The 21,057-nt window shown below is 39.7% G+C and overlaps 1 protein-coding gene across 3 annotated transcripts in view; it reads right to left on the minus strand.

The window, feature by feature from the left end:
* Positions 1-20,411, minus strand: part of USP33 (ubiquitin specific peptidase 33) — a 63,672-nt gene extending 43,261 nt beyond the window's left edge. For 2 of the 3 annotated variants that reach the window (XM_060023920.1, XM_060023914.1), the window contains exon 1: positions 20,199-20,411. The gene's annotated coding sequence lies outside the window, so the exon portion shown is untranslated. The remainder of the gene's footprint in view (positions 1-20,198) is intronic. The other variant, XR_009521115.1, reaches the window with a different exon arrangement.
* Positions 20,412-21,057: the final 646 nt, after the last annotated feature.

A 21,057-nucleotide genomic window follows, 5' to 3' on the forward strand; every position in this document is an offset into this window, starting at 1 on the left:
AGTTTCTCCACAAGGAGTGAAGGTTCTGAGCCCCACACTGGGCTCTCCAGCCTGAGGGATCTGCACAGTGAAAATGAGCCCCCAGAATATCTAGCTCTGAAGGCCAGCAGGGCTTGAGTATGGGAAAGCTGGCGGTCTGCAGGAAACAACACTCCACTCTTGACTGGCAACCTCTACAAGAGGCAGCACCTGGCAGCCAACCAGGCCAGGGGCCAGCCCCAGCCACTAGCACACCCACAGCAGTCAGCGCTGCCACAACAGAAGACCCCGCAATTGCCCCTTATTTGATAAGGGATCAATATCCAAAATATACAAAAAACTCATACAACCCAACATCAAAGATGCAAGCAACCTGATTTAAAAACGGGAATTTTAAATAGACATTTTCCATAAAAGACATACAGCTAGCCAAGAGACACATGAAAAGATGCTCAGCATCACTAATCATCAGGCAAATGCAAATCAAAACTGCAATGAGATATCACCTCATACCTGTCAAAATGCCTATTATAAAAAGGACAACAAACAAGTGTTGGTGAGGATGTGGAGAAAAGGGAACCCTTGTGCCCTGTTGGTGGGATTGAAAATTGGTACAGCCACTATGGGAAACAGTATGGAAGTTCCTCAAAAAATTAAAAATAGAACTATCATATGATCCAGCAATTCCACTTCTGCATACTTTTCTGAAGAAAACAAAAACACTAATTCAAAAACATACATGGGCATCCCTATGTTAATGCAATATTATTTACAACAGCCAAAATATGGAAACAACCTAAGTATCCATCAACAGATGAATGGATAAAAAATATGTGGGGTGTATACACACACACACACACACACACACACATATACACAAAATGGAATACTACTCAGCCATAAAAAAGAATGAAACCTTGCCATTTGTGACTACATGGATTGACCTAGAGGGTATTATACTAAGTGAAATAAGTCAAAATAAGAAAGACAAATACGTATACATGGAATCTAAAAAACAAAACAGAAACGAACACATAAACACAGAGAACAGGTGGTTGCCAAAGGGGAAGGGGTGGGGGCATGACAAGAAAAAAAAATTAAAGTAACTACATGAGGTAATGAATGCTAACTAGCTTGACTGTGGTAATTACTTTCCAATGTATGTTTATATGAAACTGCCACATTGTACACCTTATATATAAAAATTTTTGTCAGGGGCTTCCCTGGTGGCGCAGTGGTTGAGAGCCCGCCTGCCAATGCAGGCAACACGGGTTCGTGCCCCGGTCCAGAAAGATCCCACATGCTGCGGAGCGGCTAGGCCCGTGAGCCATGGCCACTGAACCTGTGCGCCCAGAGCCTGTGCTCCGCAACGGAAGAGGCCACAACAGTGAGAGGCCCGCGTACCGAAAAAAAAAAAGCCTAAAACTATTGTTAACTTTCTTATGGTACGCTTTATTATTAAAAGTTTGCATTTATAAAATCAGACAGATCTCATTCTATAATAGCATCTGAGTTTCCAATCTTAAGGTTTCCTTCACCCTAATTTATAGAGCTAAAGCTGTAGAATACCCTTAAATTTTTTTTTTTAACAAGGCTTTTAATCTATCTGGAGTTTATCTTAAGACAGGAATCCAATTTTATTTTCCTCCAGATGGGTAGACATTTGTACCAGTGCCTTTATTATACAATCAACACATTTCCCACTGAATTATAATCCTATCTTTATTCTTTATTAAATTGGCACATAAAATATCTCTGGATTTTCTATTTTTTTAAACTCATCTGTCTATGCCCATATTATATTAATCTAATTCAGAAACTAATATTCTACACAGAATAGTTTGATAACTGTAAAAACATACTTCCTTCACTGTTCCATTTCCATTTCCTTGTCTACTCTCTAAGTACACTAGACAACCTGATAATTTTACCTCTTCTGTTCCAATATTACTACCAGCTATTTAATTTTACTGTTTTAATGCATTTATTAGAACCTCTAAAGGCAATCTTGAATATAAAGGTGACTGTAAGCATCCATGTCAGGGTCCTTATATTAATGTTTTGCCATTTAGGATATCTGCTATAATTTTTTTCCATTCTTAGTGTACTTACATTTTTAAAATCAGAAATGGTCTTCTAAATTGAAGTACAGGGACTTCCTTGGTGGCACACTGGTTAAGAATCTGCCTGCCAATGCAGGGGACACAGCTTCAAGCCCCTGCTCCGGGAAGATCCCACATGCCATAGAGCAACTAAGCCCATGCGCCACAACTACAGACCCTGTGCTCTAGAACCTGAGAGCCACAACTACTGAACCCCCGTGCTGCAACTACTGAAGCCCGCGTGCCTAGAGCCTGTGCTCTGCAACAAGAGAAGCCACTGAAACGAAAAGCCCGCGCACCACAATGAAGAGTTGCCACCGCTGGCCACTAGAAAAACAAAGACCCAATGCAGTCAAAAATAAAATAAATTAATTTTAAAAACTGAAGTATAGTTGATTTATATTATTATATTAGTTAGAAATGGTATTAATGAACTCTATCGAATGTCTTTTCACGGCGGAGTCAAGATGGTGTACTAGGAGGACGTGGAATTCACATCTCCTCACAATTAGGGCACGTACCAGGCACTGGTGGGGGACCACAGAGACCTAAGGGGACGGGAGGAACCCCCAGCGACCATCTTGCGGGATCTCAATTCCCAGGCTGGAGGTCGGCCCAAGCTCCCATGGTGGGAGTTCCAAGTCGAACTCACTGGACTAACAGAGAACTTCAGACCCCAGGGAATATTAACCAGAGTGAGGCCCCCCAGAGGTCCTCATCTCAGCACCAAGACCCAGCTCTAACCAACTGCCTCCAAACTCTATTGCTGGATGTCTCAGGCCAAACAACCAGTAAGACAGGAATACAGCACCATCCATCCATCAAAAAAAAAAAAAAAAGAAAGAAAAAAGAAAAGAAACGACAAAAAAATATGTTACAGGGCTTCCCTGGTGGTGCAGTGGTTGAGAATGTGCCTGCCAATGCAGGGGACACGGGTTCAAGCCCTGGTCTGGGAAGATTCCACATACCATGGAGCAACTAAGCCTGTGAGCCACAACTACTGAGCCTGCACGTCTGGAGCTTGTGCTCCACAACAAGAGAGGCCACGACAGTGAGAGGCCTGCGCACCGCGATGAAGAGTGGCCCCTGCTCGCCGCAACTAGAGAAAGCCCTCGCACAGAAAGGAAGACCCAACACAGCCAAAAATAAATAAATAAATTTAATTTAATTTAAAAAATATATATATATATATATGTTACAGATGAAGGAGCAACGTAAAAACCTACAAGACCAAATAAATGAAGACGAAATAGGCAACCTACCTGAAAAAGAATTCAGAGTAATGATAGTAAAGATGATCCAAAATCTCAGAAACACAATGGAGAAAACACAAGAAATATTTAACAAGGTTCTAGAAGAACTAAAGAGGAAACAAACACTGATTAACAACAGAATTACTGACATTAAAAATACTGTAGAAGGAATCAATAGCAGAATAACAGGGCAGAAGAACAGATAACTGACCTGGAAGATAAAATGGTGGAAATAACTACTAGGGAGGAAAATAAAGAAAAAAGAATGAAGAGAATTGAGGACAGTCTCAGAGACGTCTGGGACAACATTAAACGCACCAACATTCAATTTTAGGGGTCCCAGAAGAAGAAGAGAAAAAGAAAGGGACTGAGAAAATATCTGAAGAGATTACAGTCGAACACTTCCCTAACATGGGAAAGGAAATAGTCAATCAAGTGCAGGAACCACAGAGAGTCCCATATAGGATGAACCCAAAGAGAGACACTCTGAGACACATATTAATCAAACTATCAAAAATTAACTACAAAAAAAATATTAAAAGCAGCAAGAGAAAAGCAGCAAATAACCAAGGGAATCCCCATAAGGTTAACAGATGATCATTCAGAAGAAACTCTGCAAGCCAGAAGGGAGTGGCAGGACATATTCAAAGTGATGAAAGGGAAAAACCTACAACAAAGAATACTCTAGTCAGCAAGGATCTTATTCAAATTCAATGGAGAAATTAAAACGCTTACAGATAAGCAAAAGTTAAGAGAAATCAGCACCACCAAACCAACTTTACAACAAATGCTAAAGGAACTTCTCTAGGAAGGAAACACAAGAGAAGGAAAAGACCTACAAAAACAAACCCAAAATAATGAAGAAAATGGTAATAGGAACATACATATTGATGATTCCATTAAATGTAAATGGATAAATGCTCCAACCAAAACACATATACTGGCTGAACAGATACAAAAACAAGACCCATATATCTGCTGTCTACAAGAGACCCACTTCAGACCTAGGGACACATACAGACTGAAAGTGAGGGGATGGAAAAAGATATTCCAGGCAAATGGAAATCAAAAGAAAGCTGGAGTAGCAATTCTTGTATCAGACAAAATAGACTTTAAATAAAACTATTAAAAGAGACAATGAAGGACACTACAAAATGATCAAGGGATCAATCCAAGAAGATATAACAATTGTAAATATTTATGCACCCAATATAAGAGAATTTCAATACGTAAGGCAAATGCTAACAGCCATAAAAGAGGAAATAGTAACACAATCATAGTAGGGGACTTTAATATCCCACTTTCACCAATGCACAGATCATCCAAAATGAAAATAAATAAGGAACAAAAACTTTAAATGACACATTAAACAAGATGGACTTAACTGATATTTGTAGGACATTCCATCCAAAAACAACACAATACACTTTCTTCTCTACTGCGCATGGAACATTCTCCAGGATAGACCATATCTTGGGTCACAAATCAAGCCTTGGTAAATTTTAGAAACCTGAAATCATATCAAGTATCCTTCCTGATCACAACACTATGAGAATAGATATCAATTACAGGAAAACAACTGTAAAAAATACAAAAACATGGAGTCTAAATAATACGTCACTAAATAACCAAGAGATCACTGAGGAAATCAAAGAGGAAATCAAATAATATCTAGAAACAAATGACAATGAAAACAATGATGACCCAAAACCTATGGGATGCAGCAAAAGCAGTTCTAAGAGAGAAGTTAAAAGCAATACAATCCTACAAGAAACAAAAAAAAACTCAAATAAACAACCTAAACATACACCTAAAGCAATTAAAGAAAAAAGAAGCAAAACCCCCCCCAAAGTTAGCAGAACGAAAGAAATCATAAAGATCAGATCAGAAATAAGTGAAAAAGAAATGAAGGAAACAATAGCAAAGATCAATAAAACTAAAATCTGGTTCTTTGAGAAGATAAACAAAATTGATTAGCCAGACACATCAAGAAAAAAAGGGAGAAGACTCAAATCAACAGAATTAGAAATGAAAAATGAGAAGTAACAATAGACACTGCAGAAACACAAAGGATCATGAGAGATTGCTACAAGCAACTATACGCCAATAAAATGGACAACCTGGAAGAAATGGACAAATTCTTAGAAAAGCACAACCTTCTGAGACTGAACCAAGAAGGAACAGAAAATATAAACAGACGACTCACAAGCACTGAAACTGAAACTGTGATTGAAAATCTTCCAACGAACAAAAGCCCAGAGCCAGATGGCTTCACAGGCGAATTCTATCAAACATTTAGAAAAGAGCTAACACCTATCTTTCTCAAACTCTTCCAAAATATAGCAGAGGGAGGAACACTCCCAAACTCATTCTATGAGGCCACCATCACCCTGATACCTAAACCAGACAAAGATGTCACAAAAAAAGAAAACTGCAAGCCAATATCTCTGATGAACATAAATGCAAAAATCCTCAACAAAATACTAGCAAACAGAATCCAACAACACATTAAAAGGATCATACACCACGATCAAGTGGGGTTTATCCCAGGAATGCAAGGACTCTTCAATATATGCAAATCAAACAATGTGATACACCATACTAACAAACTGAAAAATAAAAACCATATGATCATCTCAGTAAATGCGGAAAAAGCTTTCCACAAAATTCAACACCCATTTATGATAAAAACACTCCAGAAAGTAGGCATAGAGGGAACTTACCGCAACATAATAAAGGCCATATATGACAAACCCAGAGCCAACATTGTTCTCAATGGTGAAAAACTGAAACCATTTCCTCTACGATCAGGAACAAGACAAAGTTGCCCACTCTCACCACTATTATTCAACATATTTTGGAAGTTTTACCCACAGCAATCAGAGAAGAAAATGAAATAAAAGGAATCCAAATGAGAAAAGAAGAAGTAAAGCTTTCACTGTTTGCAGATGACATGATACTATACATAGAAAATCCTATGCTACCAGAAAACTACTAGAGCTAATCAATGAATCTGGTAAAGTACCAGGATACAAGATTAATGAACAGAAATCTCTTGCATGCCTATACACTAATGATGAAAAATCTGAAAGAGAAATTAAGGAAACACTCCCATTTACCACTGCAACAGAAAGACTAAAACACGTAGGAATAAACCTACCTAAGGAGATAAAAGACCTGTACACAGAAAACTATGATGCTGATGAAAGAAATTAAAGATGATACAAACAAATGGAGAGATATGCCACATTCTTGGATTGGAAGAATCAACATTGTAAAAGTGACTGGACTACCCAAAGCAATCTACAGATTCAGTGCAATCCCTATCAAACTACCAATGGCATTTTTCACAGAACTAGAACAAAAAATTTCACAATTTGTATGGAAACACAAAAGACCCCGAATAGCCAAAGCAATCTTGAGAAAGAATAACAGAGCTGGAGGAATCAGGCTCCCTGACTTCAGACTATACTACAAAGCTACAGTAATCAAGACAGTATGGTACTGCCACAAAAAACAGAAACATAGATCAATGGAACAGAATAGAAAGCCCAGAGATAAACCCACGCACATATGGTCACCTTATCTTTGATAAAGGAGGCAAGAGTATAAAATGGAGAAAAGACAGTCCCTTCAATAAGTGGTGCTGGGCAAATTGGACAGCTACATGTAAAAGAATGAAACTAGAACACTTCCTAACACCATACACAAAAATAAACACAAAATGGATTAAAGACCTAAATGTAAGACCAGACACTATACGGTTCTTAGAGGAAAACACAGGCAGAACACTCTATGACATAAGTCACAGCAAGATCCTTTTCGACCCACCGCCTAGAGAAATGGAAATAAAGGCAAAAATAAACAAATGGGACCTAATGAAACTTAACAGGTTTTGCACAGCAAAGGAGACAAAAAATAAACAAGACAAAAAGACACCCCTCAGAATGGGACAAAATAGTTGCAAACGAAGCAACTGACAAAGGATTTATCTCCAAAATATACAAGCAGCTCGTTCAGCTTAGTATCAAAAAACCCAATTCAAAAATGGGCAGAAGACCTAAACAGACATTTCTCCAAAAAAAGTATACAGATTGCCAACAAACACATGAAAAGATGCTCGGGCTTCCCTGGTGGCGCAGTTGTTGAGAGTCTGCCTGCTGATGCAGGGGACACGGGTTCGTGCCCCCATCCGGGAAGATCCCACATGCCACGGAGCACCTGGGCCTGTGAGCCATGGCCGCTGAGCCTGCGCGTCCGGAGCCTGTGCTCTGCAACAGGAGAGGCCACGGCAGTGAGAGGCCCGCGTACAGAAAAAAAAAAAAAAAAAGATGCTCAACATCACTAATCATTAGAGAAAGGCAAATCACAACTACAATGAGGTATCACCTCACACTGGTCAGAATGGCCATTATCACAAGGTCTACAAAAAACAAATGCTGGAGAGGGTGTGGAGAAAAAGGAACCCTCTTGCACTGTTGGTGGGAATGTAAATTGACACAGCCTCTATGAAGAACAGTATGGAGGTTCCTTAGAAAACTAAAAATAGAACTACTACATAACCCAACAATCCCAAACATATACACTGAGAAAACCATAATTCAAAAAGAGTCATGTAACACAATGTTCACTGTAGCACTATTTACAATAGCCAGCACATGGAAGCAACCTAAGTGTCCATTGACAGATGAATGGATAAAGAAGATGGGGCACATATATACAATGGAATATTACTCAGCCATGAAAAGAAACGAAATTGAGTTACTTGTAGTGAAGTGGATGGACCTAGAGTCTGTCATACAGACTGAAGTAAGCCAGAAAGAGAAAAACAAATACCACATGCTAACACATATATATGGAATCTTAAAAAAAAAAAAAAAATGGTTCTCATGAACCTATGGGCAGGACAGGAATAAAGACACAGATGTGGAGAATGGACTTGCGGACATGGGGAAAGGGAAGGTGGGATGAAGTGAAAGAGTAACACTGACATATATACACTACCAAATGTAAAATAGATACCTAGTGGGAAGCAGCTGCATAGCACAGGGAGATCAGCTTGGTGCTTTGTGACCACCTACAGGGGTGGGATAAGGAGGGTGGGAGGGAGACTCAAGAGGGAGGAGATATGGGGATATACATATGCATATAGCTGATTCACTCTGTTATACAGCAGAAACTAACACAACATTGTAAAGCAATTATACTCCAATAAAGATTTTTTTTTTAAATGTCTTTTCAGCAGCTACTGATGGCTTCCTAGACTCCTTGTTTCATTTGTTGATATTATCTATTATATTAACAGACTTGATACTAAGGATCCTTGCACTGATGTAATACACCCTACTGGGTCAAAATGTACTATTAGTCCGTTATTTCATATCTAGATTCTATTGGCTAATATTGTATTTAGAAATTTTGCATTTCTAGATGTAAGTGAGATTGACCTTTTTTGATAGCATTTTAATCAGGGATAAAAGTATCGGGCTGGCCAAAAATTTGTAACATCTTATGGAGAAACCCATACGAACTTTTTGGCTAACCCAATATGTGTACTTCACAGAATGCACTGAGTAGCTTTGCATCTTTAATAACATACAATACAGTTTTTTAAAAAAACTATATGTTGTTTATAAACTAAATAAAAGTCAGCTGTGAAACCATCTGTTATGCTGTCTCTTTCAAGGACAGATCTTCAATGATCTTTTCAATCCTTGAGCAAGAACTGGTCAATTCAACTTTTCTGCTTCTTGGGTCAATTTTATTAATTTATATTTTGGTATAAAATTATCCATTAGGGCTTCCCTGGTGGCGCAGTGGTTGAGAGTCCACCTGCCGATGCAGGGGACATGGGTTCGTGCCCCAGTCCGGGAAGATCCCACGTGCCGCAGAGCGGCTGGGCCCATGAGCCATGGCCGCTGAGCCTGCGCGTCCGGAGCCTGTGCTCTGCAGTGGGAGAGGCCACAACAGTGAGAGGCCCGCGTACCACAAAAAAAAAAAAAAAAAAAAATTATCCATTAATCTTGACTTTCAACTTTGGCATCATGGCATAACATGTAGTATTCTCAAGAAGGTTTGCATAAAATTCCATTAACCTCTCCTATACCTGCGTATCTATGATGTCGCCTTCCTCATTCCTAATATTGGATATTTTTACTCCATTTTCTTCTCTTCTATATGAGGTTTATCTAATTCATCAGTCCTTGCAAAGAACCAGCTTTGGGATTTATCCTTCCCACTATTTTTGTTTTGTTGTTTCCACTTCCATTAATTACAGTTTTATCTTTAATCCCCATGTCCTATTTGGTTTCTGTTTTATTTTCTTAATCCCTAAATATGGGAACTGAATTCTCTTAGTTTTATTTACTTAATAATAAAAGTATTTAAACTATAAATTTTCTTCTTAACACCAATGTTTGCCAATGGGATGGAAATGTTCTTCTCACTGCTTTCTAGACAGTATGTTATCTCACTTTTGACTGTAAAATGTTTTAAGTGCATCAATACAAGGTTGGATATATATATACATATACATATATATACATATATATGTATATATATTCATGACTGAACACTACACATCAGTTTAACTTCATGAACTGGATGGATAATTTATCAACATGAGTAGATCTAAAGGACATAATGTTGAATAGAAAAAAAGGAAGATGCAAAATAATACATTCTCTATGATACCACTGAAGTAAAAATTTAAAACCTGAGGGAAGAATACATTAGGAGTTTGGGATTATCAGATACAAACTACTATATATAAAACAGGTAAACAAGGTCCTACTGTATAGCAGAGGGAACTATATTTAATTATCCTGTAATAAACTATAATGGAAAAAAATGTGAAAAATATATATATGTACAACAGAATCACTTTGCTGTACACCGGAAACTAACACAACATTGTAAATTAACTATACTTCAGTTAAAATAAAAAAAAAAACAAAAAAAGTAAGAAAACAATGTTCAAAAAAAATAAAGCCCCAAAACAAAACATGCATAATAGCACGTTGTATCTGTATGTACATATCCACTGTAAAAGGATAAAAATACAGTTTTGAAGGTTATGTACTCAGAATGTTGCCTCACAGCAAAGAAGAAAGGGGGACTAGAGAAAGATCAGTTCTCTCCATTCTGCTATTAATGTTCTGGTATTTAAACAGCTTAATGAGAATTAATTTGCAGATAACATGATTCTATACACAGAAAATCCTAAAGATGCTACTAGAAAACTACTAGAGCTAATCAATGAATTTGGTAAACTTGCAGGATACAAAATTAATACACAGAAATCTCTTGCATTCCTATACACTAACAACGAAAGATCAGAAAGAGAAATTAAGGAAAGAGTCCCATTTACCATCACAACAAAAAGAATAAAACACCTATGAATAAACCTACCTAAGGAGGCCAAAGACCTGTACTCAGAAAGCTATAAGATACTGGGACTTCCCTGGTGGTCCAGTGGTTAAGAATCCGCCTTCCAATGCAGGGGACACGGGTTCAATCTCTGGTTGCGGAAGTAAAATCACACATGTCACGGGGCAACTAAGCCTGCATGCTCTGGAGCCTGTGCACCACAACTAGAGAGCCCGCGTGCCGCAACTACTGAGCCCCCACGCTCAAGAGCCCGCACACCACAACTAGAGAGAAGCCTGCTCACTGAAACGACAGATCCCACATGCCGCAACAAAGATTCTGCACGCTGGAACTAAGACCCGACACAGCCAAATACATAAAAATAAATAAATTTATTTTTTACAAAAGAAAACTATAAGATACTGATGAAAAAAATCAAAGATGAACAAACAGATGGAGAGATATACGATGTTCTTGGATCAGAACAATCAATACTATGAAAATGACTATACTACCCAAAGCGATCTACAGATTCAATGCAATCCCCATTAAATTACCAATGGCATTTTTTCATAGAATTAGAACAAAACATTTTACAATTTGTATGGAAACACAAAAGACCCCAAATGGCCAAAGCAATCTTGAGAAAGGAAAATGGAACTGGAGGAATCAGGCTCCCTGACTTCAGACTATACTACAAAGCTACAGTAATCGAGAGAGTATGGTACTGGCACAAAAACAGAAATACAGATCAACGGAACAGGGTAAAAAGCCCAGAGATAAACCCACGCACCTATTGTCACCTAATCTATGACAAAGGAGGTAAGAATATACAATGGAGAAAAGACAGTCTCTTCAATAAGCGATGCTGGGAAAACTGGACAGCTACATGTAAAAGAATGAAATTAGAACACTCCCAAACATCATACACAAAAATAAACTTAGAATGGATCAAAGACCTAAATGTAAGGCCAGACACTATAAAACTCTTACAGGAAAACATAGGCAGAACACTCTTTGACATAAACTGCAACAAGATCTTTTTTGATCCACTTCCTAGAGTAATGAAAATTAAAACAAAAATAAACAAATGGGATCTAATTAAACTTAAAAGCTTTTGCACAGCAAAGGAAACCATAAACAAAACAAAAAGCCAACCCTCAGAATGGAAGAAAATATATGCAAGTGAAGAAACCAACAAGGGTTTAATCTCCAAAATATACAAATCTACAAAACTATTAACCTACAAAACTCTAAGACTCCTCTGGAAGCTTGGGGATCACAGGTTGGGAATTACTAGAGAGCAAAAGATATTCAAACTGTGCATGGAAATTAAGGCTTTCCATAATTTGACCTCAATTTGTCCTGACCTTTGCAATCTTTTATCAGACAACTTTTCCCTCTATCTACCCTATCTGGACAATTTGGAATCTCCTCAGCAATAATGATGGTAATAACAACTGAAAAATCTTCCAGGTTGAAATGACAGCATCATGCTGTATGATGTACAGCTTTGGCAGGGGCTCAAGTGCCCATCTGTAGATTCAAAACTGCTTCTGAAGATATTACTTTTAAGGAGGTGGGGAAGATATTACTTTTTAGCAGTACAATCCCCAAATCTTCAGGCCCCAAATTCTGACCCAGTCATCCTAATAAAAGAATAGCAGACATTCAAGTTTTAATACAGGAAAAGCATAGGGACCAGTGTTATTAATATTTGTTACACATCAAGACATAGTTGGTAACCTAAGGAGAACCTTTTAATATTGAAAAACTGCCTGTATTCCATTATCTAGTCTATTCCAAAAAGTAAAGCTATTTATAAAGAATCAGAATCAAGCGACTGTGACAAAAGAACTTGTCATGAGAACTGGTTGCTAATTTATTAGTTACACAGAAGATTAATATGAATCCAGAAGAAACTCTGTATTAGCAGATGGCAGAACTGTTCAAAATTCTTAACAAAAATCTGGATAAAGACACAGAAGACAGGCTAGTTAAATCTAATTATAAAATTATAAAAATAATTAAAGAAATGACATTTTATTTAGAAAAATGAGCTAAGATTAACAAGGATGGATATAGTATTCTATATTGGCATTAAAAGAGTCTACTGTCAGGGGCTTCCCTGGTGGCACAGGGGTTGAATATCTGCCTGCCAATGCAGGGGACACGGATTCGAGCCCTGGTCTGGGAGGACCCCACATGCCGCGGAGCGACTGGGCCCGTGAGCCACAACTACTGAGCCTGCGCGTCTGGAGCCTGTGCTCCGCAACAAGAGAGGCCGCGATAGTGAGAGGCCCACGTACCGCGTTGAAGAGTGGCCCCTGCTCGCCGCAACTAAAGAAAGCCCTCGCACAGAAACGAAGACCCAACACACCCAAAAATAAATTAATTAATTAATTAATTTAAAAAAAAAGAGTCTACTGTCTAAAGTAAGGCCAAAAAAAGGGTTTCAGGTATTTAGATTCTAGATGCTAAAAGACGAAGGAAACAACAGTGCAGTTCTCACTCAATTTATCAACAGAATAAGTTTCACAATAAAAAGAGAAGCCAGTCTTATTGTACTCATAAACTAAGTAGATTATTTAGTGAACGTTTTATTTATGAAGAACGTTAAAAGCTACAGAATACAAATGCCTTCCATAGACAGTCTTAAATAATTTGAAAACTGTATCCTCATAAAGACAACACTATGGCTAAAAGTAAAGTTTCCGGAGCAAGGCTACCTGGGTTCAAATCCAAGCTCCACTATGTCCTAGGTTTGTGACCAGGGTTAAGTCACTTCTCTGTGCCTGAGTTCCCTCATCTATGAAATTGAGATAATTACAAAAATCTACCTCGTGGAGTTGGGGGGGTGTTATATAACACATTTGTTAACATATATAAATTACTTCGAACAGAGTGAGAGTAAGCACTCAATAAATGTTAACTATTATAAGCAAAAATTGAAAGTATGGATGTTATGTTTAGACAGCGGAAGGCAAAAGTTGGAGGACTTGAGGGGAGTTCCCTGGCGGTCCAGTGGTTAGGACTCGGCACTTTCACTGCCCAGGCCCTAGGCTGGGGGACTACAATCCCGTAAGTCGCTCCAAGCAGCCAAAAAAAAAAAAAAGTTGGAGGACTTGATACATGCATTCCAATTATTTGGACATTATGACCAAAGTAAGAGAGATCTTTTCTTTTTTACGTAACTTGAGAAATTTAGAAATAGCAACTCCAGTCAATGGTGAAGATTTTCAACAATTAGAGTTATATAAAAATGGAAGGTGGAACCTTGGGAAGTAGGATGTTCCCCATCATTGTTACACACAGAGGCTGGAAGACCAACTGTCAGGTGTTTCAAAGGACAGCATTTTGCCCTAAAGTCAATTCTAAGATTCTCTGACTGCAGAAAAACTGATTTGTCTGTCAGTAGTTTCAACCTATACAACTGTTCTATTACTACAACTAATCTGACTAGTCCAACTGTACTATTTTATCTTTTACTTTTTTAAACTGTTTTTTTAAAAATAATTATTTATTTTTGGCTGCACTGTGTCTTTGTTGTTCTGCCTGGGATTTCTCTAGTTGCAGCGAGCGGGGGCTACTCTTTGTTGCAGTGCGCGGGCTTCTCATTGTGGTGGCTTCTCTTGTTGTGGAGCATGGGCTCTAGGCGCGTGGGCTTCAGTAGTTGTGGCTCGCAGGCACTAGAGCGCAAGGTTCAGTAGTTGTGGTGCACGGGCTTGGTTGTTCCGGGGCACGTGGGATCTTCCCGGACCAAGGATCGAACCCATGTCCCCTGCATTGGTAGGAGGACTCTTAACCACTACACCACCCTGGAAGCCCCCAACTGTACTATTTTATTTTATTTTTAATTTTATTTATTATTTTTAGCTGTGTTGGGTCTTTGTTGCTGTGTGCGGCTTTCTTCTAGTTGAGGCAAGTGGGGGCTGCTCTTCGTTGCAGTGCATGTGCTCCTCATTGCGGTACCTTCTCTTGTTGCGGAGCACGGGCTCTAGGTGGGCAGGCTTCAGTAGTTGTGGCATGTGGACTCAGTAGTTGCGGTTTGCAGGCTCTAGAGCCCAGGCTCAGTAGCTGTGGCGCACAGGCTTAGTTGCTCCGCAGCATGTGGGCTCTTCCTGGACCAGAGCTCGAACCCATGTCCCCTGCACTGGCAGGTGGATTCTTAACCACTGTGCCACCAGGGAAGCCCAACTGTACTATTTTAAATACTAGGTTTCAAAATTATTTTAATTGTAAAAATGCAACATTATAATAACCTTACAGCTTATTTTTCCATATTTACCATAGAAGAAAATTACTATACAACAAAAGCAAGCCAAAAACATTGACAATAGAAGTATTAATATCAGCAAAGAGTACAATAGGCAGAAAAGTTTATTTTATTCTAAATCAATCCATAATAAGAGTCCGTGGAGACTTTTAATCTATAAAATATGCTGATGAGCACTTTTTAAAAAAATATATTTATTTGTTTGGTTGTGCCGGGTCTTAAGTTGTGGCTCATGGGCTCCTTAGTTGTGGCATGCGAACTCTTAGTTGCAGCACACATGTGGGATCTAGTTCCCTTACCAGGGATCAAACCCGGGCCCCCAGTGGATAAGACGTGGAGTCTTATCCACTGCACCACCAGGGAAGTCCCCTGATGAGCACTGTTTTATTTTTAAATTTATTTATTTATTTATGGCTGCGTTGGGTCTTCGTTGCTGTGCGCGGGCTTTGTCTACTTTCGGCGAGCGGGAGATACTCTTCGTTGTGGTGCACGGCCTTCTCATTGCGGTGGCTTCTTTTGTTGCGGATCATGGGCTCTAGGCGCGCAGGCTTCAGTAGTTGTGGCACACGGGCTCAGTAGTTGTGGTACACAGGCTTAGTTGCTCTGCAGCATGTGAGCTTCCCCGACCAGGGCTTAAACCCGTGTCCCCTGCATTGGCAAGCAGATTCTTAAACAATGTGCCACCAGGGAAGTCCCCTGATAAGCACTTTTAAGAACTGTGTTTCTTGTCCTTTAAACAAATATTCTAGCAAATACAAACTCCTTAAAATCTTCACACAGATCTTACAGTCCTATAACTCTTCCCCTAATCGTTCTTAATTTTCGTTCAAATCATAACAAAGAAAAAGAAATTTAGTACTAATCTTCTAATTTCCCTTTTCTTAAAAACATCTGTCCCTTTGACCCTTAACAGTCTAATTAGTGAGAGGCTTACTGAGTCTATTAAGAGAACTATATAATCTCCTAATTGATTGCTCTACCTGCAATCTAGCTGTTCTAGAACCTATTCTTAACACTGCCACAATAAACCACCCAAAAGCATAGCTCCAACCCGGCAACCTCGCTTTAAATAAAATTCCTTAATCAAGATTTGTAAACATTAATCAGCATTTCCTACAAAGAAAAAAAATCTGTCCAATAACAGCAAAGTATAGTCAACTGTAGCCTTATCTAGTTGAAATAATTGTGACAAACACTAGGCAGAGGGGGAAGAGAGAAGAGGGAGGAAGCAAGAGGAAGAGAAATGGAGAACAAGAATCAATGAATATAACGAAGCACAAACCAGCTGATGGTAATTTTCACCCTAAGTCACTTCTGAGCAAGATGGAGGGGTAATTAAATTAACAGAGTACAACATTATGGGACAGTCATTAAAACTACTTAAGTAGAACATGTAGAATCATGGAAAAACAATTGCAACCACCATATTCAAATGAGAACCACTCTAAGAAATTTTGCCAATTTTTTCTTTACCAGAATATTGTTGATTATAAAAAAGAATCAGAATTTATTCATCTAAATAATGCCTCTACTAAAAATATTAGCAATTCCTCCTTCAGGATTTTATAAATAGTTAAAAAATGTAAGAAATCTTCTTATGTCACATTCAGTCTCATATTTTCACCATACTGTCATATTTCAGGACGCGCTAGCCCCAGGCATTTAGAGGCTAATTTAACAAAGGCCCAATCAAGTATGGGTCAGACACTGTGTATCTAGTAGGGGTGGCAGCACTGTTCAAATCTCCACCCTACTTTCCCTTTTGAATGACTGGTCACCTACACTCTACTTTATCAACACTCTTCAACACACTGTAATTCCTTTATTCTCCTGAAATAACTAATTTGAATGTCAGTGACCTTCTGTCAACCCTCCTCAATCACAAGTTACATAACTCTCAAACCTCAGTGCCATTTTAGCATCCCTCATTTTCTATATTCTACCAGTTACCAAATTCTACTGCTTGCTTCTTTTATCCATCACTTCTCAACTCACATTTCTTCTAGATCTCCACCTAAATTGAGGCTTTTATTTCACATCTTGATTATTTAATAAGAATGCCTATTAACAGACACAGTTGACATCCGGCCCCCATCCCTTCAGCTCACCTTGCAGCTGGTACAGATAGTATCCTGACAGCTTCCCACCTCCACCAACAGGAGCCTGCCCAACCCTAGCTAAGACAATGGGAAGTGCTCGAAACATTTCAAGAACAATCTCCATCAGTGAGGACTAGAGTAGGTGGAAAAACTCCCCATCTACCCTTCAGTTAGTAGGACAATTCTAAGGCAGCTCTACAAAAATCTCCACAGGATTAACCCCCAGTTGCCCATCACTGGCTTTTTTTCCCTTTCCTGACTCTTTACCCACTCCCTCACTTGTGCTTCCTGGCATCTCACCTGCACCCATGTTATCTCAAGGTCTGCTTACAAGATAGCACTTTGGAGAAACTACAAGGGCCACAAAAGTGACACTATCGGGGCTTCCCTGGTGGCGCAGCGGCTGTGAGTCCGCCTGCCGATGCAGGGGACACGAGTTCATGCCCTGGTCCAGGAGGATCCCACATGCCGCGGAGCAGCTGGGCCCGTGAGCCATGGCCGCTGAGCCTGCGCGTCCGGAGCCTGTGCTCCGCAACGAGAGAGGCCACAACAGTGAGAGGCCCGCGTACTGAAAAAAAAAAAAAAAAGTGACACTATCAAGATCTTGCTTAACCTAAAGCTGCCCAAGTGTTCTCTTGGTCTCAATCATCTCCCAATTACAGCTCATTCTGCATTCATATGGATCACATACCTCTTCTAACCAAACATCTTCAATGAAGCCCTTCGTGATTTGTGTTTTTCATCTCCTATTTCTAACTTAGATAAATCATAACTTATTATCAGCCAAACTATTGTACTGATCCTTTCTCAAATATAAGTTGTACCTTTCCAGGAACGCAATAATCTACTGTTTTTAGAAATGTTCTCCAATATTCGCCTGTTGAAAACCTTGCAAAGCTCACTCATCTCAAATATCATCTCTATCAAGATTCAATCACAAGTAATGTCTCCCTCACCTAAATTCCTGATTGTAATAGTCATAAGACATTTTACCACAGTTCTGTAAAAACCTACCCTACTTGACTACAAGACTGACTTTAAATTCTTTAAGGGTAGAAACCATGTTCCATTCTTTTTATTTTCCAAAGGGCTTTCTTTCCCTGATAGACCCATAGATATTGACCTACATAGCCTTCTAGAGTAACTTTTGAAAAGAACATTTATTTTTATATATGCATTCTTAAGTATTAGTACAAAATTCATGCTCCTTTTTACAGACAAACAAACTGAGCTTATCTCAGACTCTTTGGGACTAACCTATTTATCAAAATGCTCCTGAAATCACATGCAGACTTAAAAAAAAGTTTAAAAACAACACTAAAGAAAGCTGTTACTTATTCCTTTATTTTTGGGAAATGACTACATTTCATGTTTCTCACCAAAAATCTTTCACCATGTATGTACTTCATTTCCTTGCAAAGAGTCCAGAGTCTGTCCCATGTTATACTTCACAGTGTTCCAATACTTAGCTGAATTCCAATTTATATCAAAGGTTACTTCAAGATTATTTCAGGCTTTAGGGAAATTCTGATCCTTACACAATCTTGAAATGCTTCTGTCATGGGAAAAGACTTTACTTCTTGGCATTTCTAACTCAGAGGACTGGCATGAGGATCAAATAAGATTGTATATGTGAAAGGTCACTGAAAATTCTAACAATAAATAAATGTAAAAATTATCTCCTTAACTCTGAATTTCAAACGATTAAAATAATCTATTTACTACAATCTAACGTCATTAAATGCACAGTTATTTTTTACAAATAGGTTATAAAGGCGTAAGTTATAAAGAGCTCAAGACAAAAAAGTGAAAGCTGGCTATAAACCAGATCAAAAATAAGAAGCAATCTTAAGTAGACTATCCCTCTTGCATATGGCAAGAGGTCAAATAGTTTATTCCTGCAATACTTTTGTACTGTCCTTTTTATTTTAATCCTGCCAAAGTAAATTAAATAACATAAAGCCTCCGGTGTAGTATAACTTATTACTATTACTTTTCCTTAAAATTAGCACTGTCTTTCAATAAGATTCCTACTTTTCCCCATGTTTATATTAATAGCATGAATTCACTAACAATATTCGTATTAGGTTCAAATCAAATAGCTTATTATCTGCTTTGGTCAGACCTTTCCAAATGATACAACTGTCTCAACCAGAAGTGGAACTAGAACAGCCTCATTATTTTTTGAAACAAGTTTTCCTTAAAAGAAAAATAATCTGATTAAACTAAAAAATTCTACTATTCTATACATCTATTAAGCAATAAGTCTAGAAATCCTTATCGTAAGTTTAGAGCCTATGCTCCTGCCAGCGTTATCCCCTCTGGCCCAATTTTCCCGGCCTTATACTGATTATATGAGACGTAAACCCTAATAATACTTGAGTGCAAAACACCCATAGTCATCCAACAGCTCAATTTGCACCCTGTAAATATTCAAATGAAGAGCATTTTGTAGTAGGTAAAATATGTAAGAGTAACGGTCTGGGAAACCACACACCATGGAAACTGACTCAAACAAAAGCTGCGGATGGACAGACCGCAAGGAGTAACCGGTGAAACAGTAAGGATTAAATATTCGTCTAAGAAAAATTTCGGTGACGTTGACGCCTAGGTTTTCCTGCTGACAACAATTAATAACGGGACCCCTGGGGCTGCACGAATGGGTCCGATCACCCCAACTACGCCGCAAAGCGAAACCAGAACCCAGGAGCCAGCGCACTGCGGGGCTTTCAGTCGCCTGCGCCCACCGTGCTGGACTGATAAGTCAGCATGCGGAGACCGAGGAAAAGAGAGGAGGCCCGCTTCGGGACTCTTCTCACCCCTCCTTCCTCCCGCTTCCCAGGGGAGCGCCCCCTGGGGACCCTTCCTCAAATCTACGACTGACTCGCATCCTCCACCGCCCCTACTGGGGAGGCCACCAATCATCCCTGCAGCGCAGAGCACCGGAGGGGCCTAGGCCTTCTACCCACCCGCGCACCCACCACCACCACCCCGAACCAAGAAAAAGAAGCCGCTGCAGCAGCCACAGCCCCGGCGCGCGGGAGCGAAAACACAGACCGATCCCTAGCTAAAGGCGAGGCGCACTTCGACCCCGCGCCCCTCCCAACAGCTACGCGCTCACCTCCACGGCCTTCCCCACGGGCCCCGCCAGCGCGGCCGACGGTGGCCTGCGGCCGCACCTCCCACCAGCTCCGCTTTTCTTCCCCTGGCCTAGGAGGGGGCGGCGTCGCTTCTGGAAGGCCGGAAAACGGACCCGCAGCTCAGCCTGCGGGATACCAGCCTCCCGGCCACTTCCCGCAACGGCTCCAGCTCCTTCCGGTGTTTTCGCGACCGCCACCGGCTTCTAGGGCGTCGCAGGAGGGCGAGGAGGGCGGGCAGGGGCGGGGCTTCGAGGAAAGCTCCTCCCGCCTCTGGGGCGTGGCCGCGGAGAACGGCTCCAGGTGTGGAGACCCAAGCTGCTCTCACCGCTGGGACTTCCGAAGTAGCTAGCGGCACAGGGACCGTACGTGCAGAGCAGTTTTAGATCTGGGGCACTTTTCGTTTCTACACGTGTTCTTCCCCTCTTCTGCAGTCACACTACGACCATTAGCAGGTCTGTCTCTATGCATTACAGAATTTGTGTTAAGGCTGTCCACTGAAGGGCCTCAGGTTTCCGACTTTGTGCAAAGAAAAATTAGACTACTTAATTCAATTCAACCCTTTTCCCTTCCTGTCCTCTTTCTTCTCCCAACGTCTTAGGACATAGACTATCTGAAAGTCATTGCGTTTCTTTTTCCACATCTACAAAGTAGAAATTCATCTCTCCCATTTTCCCTTAAGCCAAAATCAAGATCATATCAAATATTTATTGAAACTTTAGTATCTGCTTAGTGACTAGAGCATTTGAAGAGATCTGCCTTGTAATTTATGGATCTGTTAAAATCCGTTCAATTGATATGCAAATAATAAAAATAGTTAAATTAATATTAATTAATTGTTCA

The sequence above is a fragment of the Delphinus delphis genome, chromosome 1, assembly GCF_949987515.2.
Source record: "Delphinus delphis chromosome 1, mDelDel1.2, whole genome shotgun sequence".
Classification (NCBI taxonomy): Eukaryota; Metazoa; Chordata; class Mammalia; order Artiodactyla; family Delphinidae; genus Delphinus; species Delphinus delphis.